General features: G+C 45.3%; 1 pseudogene; it reads left to right on the top strand.

Annotated features, from left to right (window-relative positions):
- The first annotated feature begins 6,149 nt into the window (after window positions 1–6,149).
- Window positions 6,150–7,047, top strand: LOC120840831 (annotated as a pseudogene).
- The last annotated feature ends 474 nt before the right edge of the window (window positions 7,048–7,521 follow it).

Below are 7,521 nucleotides of genomic sequence, written 5' to 3' on the forward strand. Positions count from 1 at the left end.
CAAGACCGGTGTCGGCGTTTGGCGAGAACTCGGCATAGCGCTTATTGAACCCGAGTGCTTGGCAGCGTTCGGGTCTGGGTCGGGGTCCAATCAATTTAACGCCCCACGCCCCAGAAAATGACGAATATAGACCTTTTCGTGTACTCTCGTCCCCAGCAACCTAATAGGCGTATCCAATATGGGCGACGAAAATATACTAAAACGGTTCAACCTGCAAATAGTTAAAAAAATAGAGGTGAGCTAAAACGAGAATCTGTGGCGGTTACGCGCATATCCTAAATGTCTTCTATTGGCGTGGCGACGGCAAAACAATGTTTTCGCCCATACCGGAAGTGACGACAATTCAAGATGGCGGCGCCCTCGTGGAAAAGGTCTATAAACGTGGCTCGTCGTTGGTTCCTGCAAAACGATTCCCCGATACCGTCGTCCGCAAGCTGGTGCCAGGCATTGCGTCGTCACGATGAGATAAAAGATTGTTCGTAATAAAGAATTAAAAAAAAATAAAAACTAGGGAACTAAATTTATAAAGATAAATCCTAGGTTAAAAAAAAAAAATGAGGATGTCTTAAATGCCGTAGAATCGCCAGTTCTTCAGCGGGTCAGAACATCTTTTCCTCGTTCTCGTTGCGCGCGTCAAATGAGCAGGGAACGAGGCAACGTTTAAAACGAGGCCTTAAAGCTGAATTTCCTACGTCATCCATCGGAGGCCAATACAGATTCCATAGGAGTGCCGCGTCAACGTTTGGCCGAGCCTTTGCCATCTTGAACGGGAGTCCCACTCGATCGCCGGCGAAGCGCACCCGGATCAAAGCCCCGCTAGCACAAACCTCGAATGAGACAAATTTATAAAGCACCATCGTCTATTTTTTCCTGCTAATGAAAAGTCCAGGCTGTGCCAATGATGCGCAGAAATGTTAATCATGTGAGGGTCGCTGTAATAGTGGAAACTGTTATAAGTAAGATGAATTAAAGCGCAGACCTTGCGGTATTGGCTTCACTACTATGCAGCTTACGATGGAGCGAAGCGGGCGTTACGACGCCATCCCAGCCTGGAGCACTGCACGGGCCGGAATTTCTATTCCCGGCCCGACCCGGCCCGGTAGAGACACTGCCCGGGCCCGGCCCGGGTCCGGCAGACTTTTTAGACAGAAACTTGAGCCCGGCTAGAGCCAGACAAAACTTTTTTTATAAATATAAGCCGGGAAAGGTTGCAGTCCGAAAAATACATGAGCCCGAAAAAGTTTGTAGGCTTTAACCCAAAAACTGTCTAAGCATAAAGCGAGCATGTTTGATTTAAATTTTTCTAAAACTCGGACCGAGTTTTTTTTCTTTTTTTTGAGACGATAAATATCCCGACTTAGACAATACATTTTCGAGAATATGAGCTGAAATATGTCTTTCATAAGTGCTTTCGAGAGAGAAAAAAAAGTGGGCAATATTTTATGCATGCATTTCTTGGAGATTTTGTACTTTTCGTTGTTCATTTCGTTTCATAGATAGCTTTCCTCTCAACATGGTTTTGTGAAGAAACAACCACAATCACGCTAGCGCATATTCAAAAGGCTGTATAAGCATAAAATTATCAACGGTAGTTAGCTTATTTTCGGTGGCATAGTAAAGCCCCCGCACAAAGTGCAAAATCAAGCATGCGTTTTTTTTTTTTTTTTTTTTTTTTTTTAAAGCAGGGGAAAAGTACATTTATGTTGTACTCTGCGACTGGAGTGCCCTCGTTTTCTCGACCCCACTTTCCCACTATGCTGGAGGAATCCATACGTTTCTTTTTATTCACGTGAAAGCTTTCCAAATGCAAAATGTCTTTTTATATATATATATTTTTTTGAGCGGCGCCGTAGTGTTTTTGCGTTTCGCTTGTTTCTTTTCATTGAACCTGAAAGATCAGTGAGCACACTTTTTGTTAGCAGAAATCTCGAATTTGTGGCTCACGACTGCCCAACCACGGCCCGAAAAATATTTTGTTCAGTCCCGAGCCCGATCCGGTCTCGAGAAAATACGTGCTACCCGGCACCGAGCCCGGCCCGCCGGCCGTGCCGGGCTCGGGCTTTCGGGCTGGCCCGGGCCCGTGCAGTGCTCTACCCGCAGCCAATCCAGAGCTGCGAAAGAATCACGTGACCCTAACGCCCTGCGCTTGGCTGCGCTTCTCCGGCAGGGTTACCTGCTGATATTCACGAGGAATGGACTTTGATGCATCTAGTAATGTGATCTGCAGACCACCGTAAGGCGAAGCGGAGCACTCGCGCTGTTTCCTATCAATGGTTCATATAAGTGTAATATTTCGAGCCACTTAAATAAAAAAAGACATTTATCTTAAGATTTTATTGCTTCCCTGAGAACGTAGAATGTTCATTTCTCGGACGGGAATGATGTGGGTACTGCGTGACGCTTTCCAAGTAACGGCGTTACCCTTAGCGCGTTACAGGCTGCGTGGCTCCTAACAGCTACAGTGGCAGCGGGCACCTGATGCAACTGCGCACTGGTTCAGCATTTTCTTTTTCTGCAACATAAGAGGCATGCATAGAGCTGCTTTATCGCAGCACTACCGGACATCTATCCCAGCTAGACTGGGAAACTCGAAAAAGGGAAAACTCTGGCTCGCGTGTACAAAAGACGTTATGCAAATAAATAAAAAAAAGGTCGCGAAAAAAAAATAAAAAAAAATGAATCAGCTGCGTATGCCTGGAAAAAGCCAACGTCCAACTAGTTTCCAGGACTTTACTATATCCTTTCTTTTTATCGCTCGTTATTTTTCTTTCTTTCTTTCTTCCTTTTTTAAAGACCGCGCAGAGATTGGAAGTTACAGCGCAGACACGCACAAAAAAATAAAACAAGAAATAAAAAGCCAAGAAGCGAGAAAGACACATCCATTGTTCTTGGAGTCCTGGCAAAATCACCAACCTCGTGCCTCTTCTTTTTTTGTTTTCTTTTTGTTTCGTGCGTGTTTCTCGTAAAAAACAGGAAGGTGGCCCGAAGACCGGAAAAGAGTACCGTATATTGCCGCCATGTAACGCGCATGGGAGCAAACATCTCCAACATTCGGGGACATTCGCAGCTTGCGCCATCTCTCAAGAGTTCTCAGCGAAACTATATATATATATATATATATATATATATATATATATATATATATATATATATATATATATATATATATATATATATATATATATATATATATATATCAGTCTAAATATCGCAAAAATCGTAATTTTCCCCGCAACATGCGTAGACGGACATAATACAGCGTAAATTAATATTAGTCACGAATAGAAGCCGGATCTTTAGGCAAATGTCTATTTTGTTCCTTTGGTCCCTATCGTGCCATTTCTATATATGAGCCCGAATCATGAGTTAAGAAGCGTTTTAAAAGTGGTTTTATAGTGCCTATAAATGCCTATTCCTGCGTTTGAGCCTAAATTACCGTTTCCCGCCTATAAATGCCTATTTCTCTTTTTACTTTTTTTGCTTCGGTATTTTAAAATGACTTGTTCTGCTTAGTTTCAATTTCAACCGAACTATTTATCATTTTGCTGCGACGCATGTCAACAGGCTGCTGCAATCTCCGAGATCCACCACAAGCATCGCTGTTTTTTTCTTCGCGCCTGTAAGCCAGGGCGCAAACGACGCCTTCCTTCTATTAGAAGGCCCTTCCCGCACTTCCCCACGAATCGTCCTTCTTTCTATTTCTTGCCTTTGCTTTCATCACCCACTCGCCTTAACCGAGAGGAGCGGGTTTGTTGTGTTAACATGCCTGGACAGTGTGGAACAAGGGAGCTGCCTAGAGGATGGAAGTCTGGATCTGGATGCTGCTGTACTCCGTTTACCCCCTAAATGGAGCTTAGTGGATGCTGGGAGCGTCCCAGCCAGTCCAGCGCTGGGAGAGTGACCTGGAGTCTCGGCGTGTCACTCCACCTAACTGGAGTAGTACTGGATTGGCTGGGATGGGCTCGTTCTATTCGCTGCGGTTCATTGGAAGATCGCGAAACGGAGCGTAATGCCCACCAAAAATTGTTTTTTTTTTTTTTTTGTTTTGGTGAGCGAGCGCGTGTGTTTGTGTGGATGTGTGTGCGGGTGTGCGTGCGTGCCAGTCTCCGTGTGACGTGAAGGAAATAGGAAGCCGCGGTTGGCTCCTTTCGCGTGCGCGTTGGTCTCTCACGTTATTGTGTCTGGTGGCCTGTGGTTTACTGCTCTTCGCTTGCGCTGCCTGAAGTTTCTCAACAATGCCAAAAAAGAAGGTCCCAAAGGGCTTGCTGATCCGTCAATAGACCCAGCATTCCCTTTGCTACTCGACCGACGGGGATATGGTCTTCTGTCAACCGCGCGGAAAGCAGGTGATACCCTTAGGTAGCTTGTTACGGATAAAAACCGAAATTTGAACGAACGACGATTTAGCGAATGAAAACGAAACCACGACGTCTCATAGAATGACGCTGTGGCGAATGGAGCTTCGTTTCCCTGGTCGACAGAGAGGGGTAACCGCGCCAGATTTAAAGCCCAGCTCGTCACCTCCGAAACCCAGCCTATTCTACAAAATGGCATTCGCAAAAACTTTCGTCCACTCAAATATTTTCTAATCGCTAAAACGCCATTCGCTCGTATAATATGGACAAAAAAAAAACGCATCTTTATTAAAGAGGTGATGTAGATGTAGTCATTTAATGAAAGGTTTACTCGTCTATGGGTTAGTGAAGAATTTCCTGCGCAAAGTTCACAAGCCTCTACAAAACTGTCACCCTCCCCCTGCGGCCGAGACAGGCACATACATGCATGGCCCTCCAAAAACACTTCGAGTAATTTTTTATTCAACGGATACCAGTCGAGCACACTGTTTTTTGAAATCTATTAGCCCCGAGAACGAGCACGAGCGTTGCTGTAGTTGCAGCGTGCTGATTGGTTGCTGCGTCTTGTCCGTGGTGACGTCACAGTGAGAAAAGCGACCTTGTTCCCGTGAGATTAGGATCGTACGAATGTAGCTGTACGTACGGTATTCAAAGACCAAGCAGGAAGAGTATTCGAAGTTACCATCAGCCATTACCGGACCGTTCGCAAGATGACTCAGGAAAACATTTTCTCCGTGACGTCCCGGAGAGGGACCACGAAAAGGAGTCACACAAACTTCTTCACGCTAATTGAAATTTTAATGGATAAATTAACTATACTCAGTAACAAGACAAAACGCACAGTGTCTTTCTATTAGGTTACTGATCTCCAGTACGTGCTTGCTGCCTCCCGTCATGCTTTGGTTGTGCGTGTACAGGTGAAACTCACACTGGGGACGAAGCAACTGAAATACCCCTTATCTTGCGCGACATAATCGGCAAATCAACTCTAGAGAGTTGAATGGCGTGCAGTGTCTCACGATGCCCCCCACAAAGAACACACAAGGGCATGAGTCGTAGTTCACCCAACAGCCCTGTGCCCTGTTACCTAAGCGACAGATTGTCTCGCAAGAGTAAGCTTTGGCAGCGGAGCGTGTGGCAGCTGTGCGCTCTGATCCTAAACTCAAACCTGAACAAGCTTGCACAATGAGTAGGCTCTTTCGCCATTGTAAAACTCTTATATAATTTCAGTGTCGGTATATTTAGAGGTATTCGGAAGATATTGCTTAAAGCCTTCCCCGCTCGGGCGCACTGCACTTTTCAACATATCGCGATGTTGTTTTTTCACAGTTTCCATGCGAAAAGATGTGCCACCCGGCACAACACGAGGAAAACAGCAGGAAATCAAGCCAACGTATAACGCAACGCGCCCTCAACGTCTAGGCAGTCATTTTTGAGGGAAACCTTGACAGATGGAAAGAATAACGCATTCTACGCAGACTTGTTCGAAACCTTAGTGGCCGCTAATATTCCTTAGGCGAAAGTAGAAAATCAGTTTTCAAAAAAAATCTTACAAAAATACTCCAGCCATACCGTACCGTCGGAGTCAACTCTGCGCAAGAACTACCTGCGGCCCATGTACGAGGAAACAATGAAGAAAATCAGAGGTGAACTTGGGGACTCGTGCATTTGGCTCTCCATAGACGAAACGACAGATGCGACTGGACGCTTTGTCGCGCACCTCGTAGTTGGGAAGCTTGTAGCAGACGAGAGAACAACGCCTTCTTGTGTGCTCCAAGACGCTAGAGAGAACAAATGGGGAGACCGTTGCGCACTTTGTCAACTGGAGTGGAAGACAGCAGGGTGTTTCTACTTCACACGGATGCGGCCGCTTATATGCACAAAGCTGCTCTCCTCCTGAAGGCTTTCTACCCGCGGATGTTGCACGTCACCTGCCTTGACCACAGCATTCGCCGCATTTGCGAAGAGCTAAGAAAACGCTTGAAGCATGTAAACGATCTCGTTGCTGCTGTGAAGGCGGTGTTCCTTAAGTCACAGTCTGGTGTTTTTGCCTTTAGGGAACAGCTACCAGGGGTGCCTCTTCCACCAGAACCCATCGTGACGCGATGGGGAACGTTGCTTAAAGCTGTAGGGTATTACAGTACTAACTTTGCAGGTGTGAAGATGGTCATTAACGGGTTTCCAGTAGACGATAGTGTCTCTGTCAAAAAGGCTCAAGATGTCCTGCGCGAGGAAACTATCGAAGGTGACCTGGCGTATTTGTGCTCCAATTTCACGTTTCTGGCGGACACAATCAAGATCCTCGAAAGTGCTGGCGAAACTCTGGCTCGGAACATCGGGCTCATTTCGAAGGCTCAAGAACTGTAGTCGAGGCCGTCCTTGCAGGCCCCGCTGCCGTAAAAGTTCGTTTAAAGCTTCCGTCCGTCTTGAGCAAAAATAGTGGGTTTTCTGTACTCAAAGAAGTCTCGAAGGTTCTTACCGGGGAACACTCCAGGGTACCGGAGGGTGTGGAACCATTGAATATTCCTAAGTACAAGTACGCCCCCCTCACATCAGTTGACATGGAACGCTCTTTTTCATCGTACAAACTGGTTCTATGCGACAGGAGGCCAAGAATCCTCTTCTTGAACCCAAGAATCTTGAGACGGTGCTTGTTTCCTATTGTTTTCATAATTTTTCCCATTGTTTTTAGTTGGACTATGTACAGCATGGGACAAGTTAGTACCGGTGTGGGCTTGAGTCGACTTTTTTTTTTAATCTTGGACAAATTAAATTGTAATTCCTAATGTACAACTTTATTCTGTAATTCTTTGAATGGGGCAGAGGCCCTAAATGTTTTCAAAAGCACCTTGTGAGTAAAAACTGATTGTGCCTATAAATGCCTATTACGAAGCTTTTGGTGCCTTTTATAGGCGCCTAAAAGTGGCTTTTTTAGTGCTTAAACATACGGCCTCTACTCATGAATTTGGGAATTTCTACTTTTTATTCCTAGGCCCGTCATATACTTGCTTGCGTTGAGATCCCAAGAAGAACGTTTTTTTGAAAATTCTAGACTTTCTGACAACCACTTTAAAGAAAACTACTATTCCCGAGAATCATAACAGCATGTAGACGCATATCACATTCAAAAATTAAAAGTTTACTATAGCCACTGACAGGATTAGAA

This window comes from Ixodes scapularis, unplaced genomic scaffold (assembly GCF_016920785.2).
Source record: "Ixodes scapularis isolate PalLabHiFi unplaced genomic scaffold, ASM1692078v2 PGA_scaffold8__174_contigs__length_109621045, whole genome shotgun sequence".
Classification (NCBI taxonomy): Eukaryota; Metazoa; Arthropoda; class Arachnida; order Ixodida; family Ixodidae; genus Ixodes; species Ixodes scapularis.